This window comes from Quercus robur, chromosome 8, assembly GCF_932294415.1.
Source record: "Quercus robur chromosome 8, dhQueRobu3.1, whole genome shotgun sequence".
Lineage (NCBI taxonomy): Eukaryota > Viridiplantae > Streptophyta > Magnoliopsida > Fagales > Fagaceae > Quercus > Quercus robur.
Genome location: NC_065541.1, coordinates 4,280,203 through 4,289,870, shown reverse-complemented (window position 1 = coordinate 4,289,870; position 9,668 = coordinate 4,280,203). Strand labels below are relative to the sequence as shown.

General features: G+C 33.2%; 1 pseudogene; it reads left to right on the top strand.

Annotated features, from left to right (window-relative positions):
* The first annotated feature begins 1,206 nt into the window (after nt 1-1,206).
* LOC126695719 (pentatricopeptide repeat-containing protein At3g49240, mitochondrial-like) lies at nt 1,207-4,981 on the top strand (annotated as a pseudogene).
* The last annotated feature ends 4,687 nt before the right edge of the window (nt 4,982-9,668 follow it).

Genomic DNA, 9,668 nt, shown 5'->3' with positions numbered 1-9,668 from the left:
CACGCACTTTGCATGTTAATTTGATTAATTAATAAACTTGGCTAATTAATCAATTCATTAATCACAACGGGTTAATACGTTTTTGGCCTATCAAAGGGGACCAAATACTCTATAGCTAGGCTGACTGCACTTTGTGCCATTTCTCCTCCCTTGTTTGATCATTGGCCACAATTACCTACAAACGAACCAATTCAATGCTAGATGTCACAGAAATAAAATCACATTTAGATGGAAAATAAAAAACTTGCCTCTGTTTCAAAATTTACCTCAATATCCTTGTTCTCCTTGAAAACTTTTACAAATTTATTGTGCACTAAAAGAAAAATCTCCTACAAACTCAGCGATGCAGTAGAACGAAAGAATCGTTGCCTTAAGCCAACAACCTACTTATTTAGAAACATAGTGACACAAAAATATATGTCAAATACGGGTGGCAAATGGGCGAGTTGGGTTTGTAATTACCCATTTATCCATTTATGACCCGTTTATATATAAATTAATTATCCATTACCCGCCCAATCCATTTAATTAGTAACCCATCCATTTAACCTAATATGACCCAAATACTTTAAAACTAGTTGAATACCCTATTGACTTCCAAAATTAACAAAATACCCTTAAATACTCAAATTGACCCAAATACCCCCTACACTTCCAAAATTACCAGTATACCCTTGGACATCCAAAATATTGTCTGTGGAGGTTTATTTCTTTGTTGACAAACTGTATTTGAATCCAAGCAGTACCAAGTGGTTTTGTAGCCAACTTTGAACTATATAGTATATACAAAGTATACTCCGGAATCATCTTTTATTATTATTATTATTATTATTTTAAAAATTTTTGTTGCTTTAGCTTTTACTATTTCTCCTGCAAGGACCATTTTGTAAAATGCTTCTAGGATGCTATTTTATTCTGATTTATAAACAACCTACCCTTTCTTAAAGAAAGCTAATTAGTTTGAACTCGATCCCATCATGAGAAGTGGTTTTCTTTTTCTTAGAGAACAAGTAGATAGTGAACAAAGAAAATGTCAAATTCGAACCATAGATTTAAAACACTCCAAAGAATGTCATTATCGTTCATCTATCACTTGAAGGATTAAACCCAATGACTTGTGAATTTATATGATGGAAGAGTTGGAAATGGATAGAAAATAGGATATGGAATGATAAATAGCTCCCCACAACATCAACTTTCAAAGTTATGTCATCATTGGCACTGAATATCTTGCAGCGTCAAGCGTTGGAAAATGAATTCATTGACACTAAGGCTAAGAGTTGGAAGACAAAATTGGTGAGGCAAGTTTTTTTTTCCTCATAAAGCAAACGTTATTTTGGGACTACCAATCAGTACTGCTCTTTCGAATGATGCTCTGATATTGACAACAGCTCCAATTGGGAAGTTCTCGATTAGAAGTGCTTACAAGATCGCTATAAAGTTTCGAGATCAAAGTGACAGTGGTAGCTGCTCTAATGATAGTGATACTAGGAAGTTTTGGAAAAGACTTCGGGGATTAAATATTCCTAGCAAGGTGGAACATTTTTCTTGGAGAGCCTACAAGAATTCTCTCCCTACACTAGCTAACCTCCAACGTCGGGGTATTGTTGAGAGTGCCATATGTGAGCCATGTGGGAGTGGGTGTGAGTCTACGGGTCATGTCTTTTAGGGTTGTGCATATGCTACATAAATTTGGCCTTTAACTTATGTCCTCAGGTTGGTGAAGGGATTTCAAATTCGTGAGTTCATGGACTTGTTAATGGTCCCTAATTTTTGATTGTTAGTGCAGTGAAGAGATTATTTTATTGTATTTTCTATATTATTTAAATCTATTGTATTCTAAAATAGAATCTTTGATTTTGGGTCTATTGTACAATAAGGTACTAAAAGCTAAATTTTTTAACTCTTTCGTTGTGAATGCTCTGAGGAATAAAAAAAGAAAAAAGAAAAGTCAATTACTTCACTAAATATTTTTAATTAAAATCTTTAAAAGAAGTACAAAAACGAGTGACAAAATACTAAATTTAGAAGAGAATATACAAATAATATAATAATTCATTATTTTCATTAGTTATTTCTAGATATCAATGGTTTTACTAGACTGAAACTTTTTAAAGTTTCCTCAGCATAATGTTTGTAACTATAGCATTATAATTAAATGATTTTACGTTTCTAATTTTTTTTGAGATAATTTCAACCTAAGGCGTCCGCTCTTAATGATAGCTTTTTATCATTATCATCAGATCAAGATGCTAATCGATTTTTCGTGCATGCAGAGATTGAACCCCAAATCTCTTATTCAATCATAAAAAACTTTACCAATGAACTAACTGAAACCCACGAAAATGGCTTTGCTATTAGTTATTCTCGTACACCTTAAAATAGAGGAAAATGTAAAAAGAAAAAATATATAGTATAAAAATTTAAAATACCAATACAAAATATGAGATATTGAGACAAAAATATAAAGCAATTTTCTTTGGCTCAACTTTATTTTAAATTCAAATTTTGCTTTGTGTTTTTTTTTTGGTCCTAATCACTAGCTAACATGCACATGAGTTCTAGTGTTCTACGCAATAACAATTTCACTTACAAGAATTACTTGCCATGTGAAATTTTTAATTGAACGTACGTATGTTATTTACAACTTATAAATGAATCAAAGCTTAAATTTAGCATTAAGTGAGTTTGTTCATCATGAATATTCTTTATTTGAAATGAGTTAATTTCATGATTTAGATTGAATATTGTAAATTTGAAATATTTATTCAATTTAAAAAGAAGGAAAATGTATTATTAAAATTTAAAATACCAATACAAAATATGAGATATTGAGACCCAATTTTTTTTTTCTTTTTTCTTTTGGGTAAATGATAATATCATTGAGAGGAAAACCACACAAGCAAATAAAACAACCCTTTTAATTTTTTAAAAACATAAGAACAAATATTCTTTAATGAATTCATTACATTCCAAAAGAAATTTTAAATGGTTCTTCCGTCCATTGGTATTTTGAAAGCAAAAAGAACAAGGGGGTGAAAAAAAAAAAAAAAAAACTGATTTTTTATTCATCAAAAAAATATTTGAAAATCATTATTTTTTTTAGTATTTATTTTTTCAAAATCATTTTGGGTTTATATGGCATAACGGCTACTCAGTCTATTCATTTTGGTCTAGTGTTTTCAATTTTTCATTCTCTCTCACCTTCCTTTCTTGCGTTTTCTCTCTGAAAAAATTCTCTCAATTTTTTCTCAAATAACACAACCCATTTTGATCTTCAACCCATCTTCAAAAGCAGAAAATTTTCCCAACTGCTGCCTTGCTCTCTCCTTATTCGACACTTCCCAGTCCACAACAGACCTGATCTGGCTTTCCTCACCACAAAAACAGACCGATTCAATTCAAGAAAACGGGTTCAAAGATTTTCCCCAGAAAATAGGTTTGTTTTTTCGGCTTTAACTTTTGGAATTGCTTATAAATATGCATATACATTGTTGCTTGTTTGATTAGGTAGAAATATTTGGCCTATATAATTGTAAAGTGTGAATCTTGAAAGCTGTTTCAGAACTTGGGTGGTTCTGTTTGTTTTGGGTTCATGGGTAATGTGGTTGTTTCATTTCAAGTCCTTGAAGTTAAACAAGGCACACCTATTCCTGACAGGGTTTTTTTTTCGGCTTTAACATTTGGAATTGCTTATTAATATGCATATACATTGTTGCTTATTAGATTAGGTAGAATTTTTTTGGCCTATATAATTGCAAAGTGTGAATCTTGAAAGCTGTTTCAGAACTTGGGTGGGTCTGTTTGTTTCTTTGAGTTACAATATATGTTTTGGGTTCATTGGTAATGCGGTTGTTTCATTTCAAGTCCTTGAAATTAGGGTTTTTAATTGGAGAATGTATGATTTCTTTATTTGGGTGGGAAGTATTTGAAGAGATTTTCTGAATTGGCCAAACTTACTAGCTATTTGATGAATGGGTGCGTGAGGAGTGGGGATTTGGATGGTGTTTTTGGGCTTTTTGATGAGTTGAAGGAGAAGCTTGGTGGGTTTGTGGAGAATGGGGTTGTGTATGGGGCTTTGGTCAAAGGGTATTTCATGAAAGGGATGGAGAAGGAGGCTGTTGGGAAGGGTTCAAAGGTGAAGATGAGTGCAGTCGAGTTTAATTCGTCGTTGGATGCTTTGAATAAAAATGGGAAGTTCGAGTTGGGGTTGAGGTTGTTCGATAAGCTGATTGAGGAGAATAGGCCCCCGTGGTGTTTGACGGTGAATTTGGGGAGTTTTAATGTGATGGTGGATGGGTATTGCATGCAGGGGAGGTTTAAGGATGCAATTGAGGTTTTTAGGTAGATGGGACAGTATAGGTGTAGTCCAGATACTTTGTCGTTCAATAATTTGATCGAGCAGTTGTGTGATAATGGGATGTTGGGTGATGCCGAGGAGGTATATGGGGAGATGAGTGAGAAGGGGGTGAACCTGGATGAGTTTACGTTTGTGTTATTGATGGATGCTTGTTTTAAGGCAGATAGGGCGGATGATGCAGCCGGGTATCATAGAAAAATGGTTGAGTCAGGGCTGAGGCCGAACTTGGGGGTTTATAATAAGTTGGTTGATGGGTTGGTTAGAGTAGGGAAGGTGGATGATGCCAAGTCGTTTTTTGATCTGATGGTGAAGAAGCTCAAGATGGATGTTGCGAGTTATGAGTTTATAATGAAGGCGTTGAGTGAGGTTGGGAAGTTGGATGAGGTGCTTAATGTGGTTGATACGATGTTGGATGATGATGGGGTTGAATTAACTGAGGAGTTGCAGGAGTTTGTAAAAGGGGAGTTGAGGAAAGAAGGAAGGGAAGAGGATTTGGGGAAGCTTATAGACGAAAAGGAAAGGTAGAAGGCTGAAGCTAAGGCTAAGGAGGCTGAAGCAGCAGAAGCCGCCATGAGGCCGTTGCTTCTTTGCAAACTTTTGTATGGAGAGGCAAAAAAATGATATCATCTTTTGGTTTTTTAGTTTTCTCTGTGACATGCTATATTTTAACTTTCTGTTCAGGAAAAAAAAAAAAAAAAAAAGGAATTTATCTGCCTACCTTTTTTGTTGGGCAAAGTTGCTATACAAGCATTATCCTTTGATTAAATGACTTAAATTTCATTGATTTGTAGTTGGATTTATATTGATTAACCATAATTAATAGTTTTGTATATTTTAGACAGTTTTTTTTATTTATAAATTTGTCTTTTTTGCTGTTTGAACAGATTCTAAAATGAGTAAAGCAAAATATGTACCTGACCCTATTCTTGAAGACATCGTTCGCAACTGTGGGCTAGCTAGTCGATTGAAATTTTCTGCTGCTTCAAAGGGGTGGGGATTAATTGTTGAGAAAATTCGTAAAGACTCACCGGTGACAACAGATTTGGGCTTTGTGGTGGCGGCATATGCTGGTAGCATTAAACAAAGATTTACCATTTGGAAGGTTGAAAAGGAGGGTACAGAGTGTGTCAAGGTATTATCTGATACTACACGTTTGTCCTTCGTTGGCTGCTCCGGGGGATGTATTCTGTTCAGGGAGAATTTTTATGACCGAAAGAAGGAGTTTCAGGTTACTGATCCTCTGGAAGGATTTCAATGGAAGGTCCCATTTCATCCCAAAGCTGGTCCTCATCCAAAATTTGCAGTAACAGGACACAAACAGTTTCTGCTATTGTTCCAATTGTTCAAGCACACAAACGTAGTCGATTCAACCACCAGATTCGTGCTATTCAACTCAGGATGCCATGAGTGGGAAGAGAGGGTAGTTTATATAAGAAATTCTTATTTGATGAAAGAAAAAGAATTTAAGCGGGATGACTGCAACAAGGATGGGGTTTTTTGGCAACAGAAATTTTACTCCTTTTGGAGTTCTCTTCTAATGGAGTATGATGTTGATAATGATGTGTTGACGCTTTTCAGAATACCTGAGGAAATGCATTTGTTAGAATCAAAGTCAAGGTTACTTTTATACAGATGGTTGGATTCTGAATTGCATCTTTGGCGTTTCCAGGGGCAGCACAGCCAATCTATTTTGAAGAAATTGTGTGCAATAACAGAAATTTCTAGAGGCCAGCCTTTATTTTTTGATGAAGATGTAGGGATCATCTATATGAGAGGTCAAGATACGGTATTGTTTTCTTATAGTTTAGAGAATCACGAAGAGGTGAAATTGTTGGAAATAAGCAGCAATAATGCTGAAGTTAAAATGTATAAATTCTGAGAGGAAGTGAAGTGATGTTGAGGCTTCTGGAGGTTACACGGATTTTTTTGATGTAGGTGTATTTGCTGGTATGTTGACATTTTTTTAGAATTTTTTTTTTTTTTTTTTTGAAAACAAATTTGACATTGGCTGCTCCAAATATCTCTCTCTTTACAGAAGGACAAAAAAGGGCATTCTGATCCCAAATGTATAGGGGTTTTCAATAGTAAATAGGGATTTTTTTTTTTGATATATTTGTGGAGGCTCCAAATCTCTCTCTTTACAGATAAGGATTGGCATACTTACTCATCGCATTCTCTTTTACATTTGTTAGTCTTTCTTCTTCTTCTCTTTTAGGACATGTATACTGTGTGTATGTGATTTCTGTTTGTTCTTTTGAAGATTCTGTGGATTCCTTTTCTTTGCAATTTACACGTCTATCCAATAGGATTAATTTGAACACACAAATTTCACCCTTCATTTTGCCTTTTGTTTGTACTAGTGACAAACCCTTCTGTGCCGTTAATTATTCTAACCCTTCTGTGCATGTGCCAATATCACCCTGAAGCAATCAATAACACATCACTGCTGAGTACCAATGTAGGCAATAACTCAACTGAAGTACTGAATGCCATGACACAGCCGTAACAGGTACAGACACTTCTGATTCTTCCCAGCAGAATGGAACAGTGACTGTACCTGATTCAGCTCATGCTCATAATTTAACAGTGGATGTTTTGACTACTGGAGACGGTGTGAGTGCACAAAGCTTGAAAATTGAAGAGACCAATAGCTCTACGACAGTTTCTGAAAGCAATCAATCTGATGGTAATTCAAAAGAAGCAGAACAGATAGTTATAGTTCTGGAAGAAAAAAAAAAAAAAAAAACCCATTAGTGTAATTAATCCCTTCAGCTTATAGATAGTTGAATTTGTGCATTACGTGTGTGTTTGTATGAGAGAGAGATCAAACCCGACACCATGGTCCTGAAGCTTGAGGTATTGAAGTGAGGATATCAATGTAACTCTCACTGAGAGAGCTCCAATTTATATTTCAAATCCACTCTAATATTTTGTTTAGTGTCCCTCTATTTAGAACTGGTTTAAAATTAATTTTAACTCATGTAAAACTACCTTTAACATAAAACGACCTACAGTACCTGCTGCAAAATCGTTCTTCTAATAGTTTTTCAGATTCATAACACTAGTCACTTGATTTTGATGAATAAACTACCCGGACTGATTAACTTCCTCTATTTTTTTCCCCGGACTACCAAATGGTTGATGATGTATTTGTTTACTTCTAATGTACATGAAATTCTATGTATTTGTGAGAGTTTTCCCTTCTTATGTAAAAGAGAGAGTGTGTGCATTTCATGACATAATATTCTTTATTAAGCATGTTATAATTCTTATTCTTGCCACAACAACAAGATGCAAACAAACAATAAAACTCTGGTTGATTGAATTTTGAAAGAGAGTTTCATCAATTATTGTATTACTCTCATTTATATCTATATATATAATATAATAGATAAAGCAGAGAAAAACTCAAATTAGAATTCCAAATTAGAGCTCCAATTTTGCGCCGTGTGCCCTAAATTATTTATTTTTAAAGAGTTTTATTTCTTAATTTTAGAATCAAATGTGGGATCACATTATAAATATTTATCCAAGTGAGTTATTACGTACAAAAACTAAAGAGTCTAAAATAAATAAACCATAAAAAAAAGCTTCACAATAATTTAAAAAAAAACACAGACAATTTACATTTTATAGCTAATAATATCCTTACAAATTTGTTTTAAAGAGTTAACAAAATATAAAAATGACTATCAATAGTATTTAAATTATATATATATGAATTATATTATGCATTTTATTGTATATCTTTAAGTGTATTCATGCATATGTATGGGGTTGCAAGCTAGTTGACATAAATAGCACATCCTAGCATAGAAAAAGACAAGTACAAAAAATTAATCCAAAGCACTTAAAAACAGATGTTGAAAACAAGGGTCAAAATTTTGTGGTTGGATCCTATATAAAATAAGCTATGCTAAATCCAAATCCAAATCCAAATCCAAATCCAACAAGGAATCAAACTCCTAATTCGAGTCATATTCTACAAACACTTGCAATGATAAATTTCTTCATAACCCATTGAAAAAAGGAAAAATAATAATAAGAAAAATTCATACTTAACATTTTTAAATACAGTTTAATTAAAAATTTAAAACAATAAATTTTAATTTTGAAATGGAGGATAATCTTTGAAATTTGTCATTAAACAAAGGGCAAGTTAGCACACGACATTTGCCACTTATAGTTGCGGTAAAGAAATTGTATAATAGATTATGGTAATATGATTTTTTTCCAGGTAATATAGAAGGACAATAAAAATGTCGTTTCACTGTTAAATCATCATTCCATGATGTGAGTTAGAGCTTGAAGGAGGATGAAAAATAGATCAAGAGGGGGGAAAATCTACATAAATAAAGGGAGAAGCGGAGATAGGAAGTGAGATGAAGAAACAACCACAAAAAGTAAGCTCGCTCCATGCTTCAAGGATACCTTCTGGAGTTTTGGAAGATTCTTTCATTTATAATTTTTTATTATTATATACAAATGGGCATATCTGAGAACTCAAAACTAACCAAAGGCAACTTGGATAAATAAAAAAATAAAATAAAAAGCCTTTAGACATTTTTTTTCTTAAATATGTATTTTTTAATTTGGATCAACTAATCATTATCATAAACATTACTCAATAAGACTTATTTAATAAAATAAATAACTTATTTCTCATAATCATCATCATCATTAAATAAATTATATTAATTATAATAATATTAATAATATGGGATAATTACAGATTACCCACATGTGGTTTAGCCCGAATTTAACTTACCCACCCATGCTATCATTTTTGACACTTTATACCTACCTAAGGTTACTTTCGTTTAGTCTCTGTTACCCACCTCTCTTTAAAACAAAGGGGTAAATAAGTCTTTTACACCCATTTTATGTCTCTATCCTCCCAAAACAAGAAAAAAAACAAAAAACAAAAGAAAAACAAGATTAAAATATGGTATTACTTTCTCACAATTCACAAACATGAAGAACATACACCCAGAAAACTAATACAAATCAAATCAAGCAATACCATCAAAGTACCAACCACAGATCCATCAAAATACAATCCCTAAACCCAAGTCAAAATACAAACATCAACACACCCACACACATCTAAACCCACGGATCCATCAATAACCATGCCTCAAATCCCATTTTTCAAACCCCAACAACCAAACGAAACCCAATCCCTAAATCAAATAAACGAAGAAGAAGAAAAATATAGCACAACATTTGATACTACATTTTGTACCAAATTGGCTTCAAAATTAAGCCCACAGAAAAGAGTCACAAATTGCTAGCAACACATTGAAAA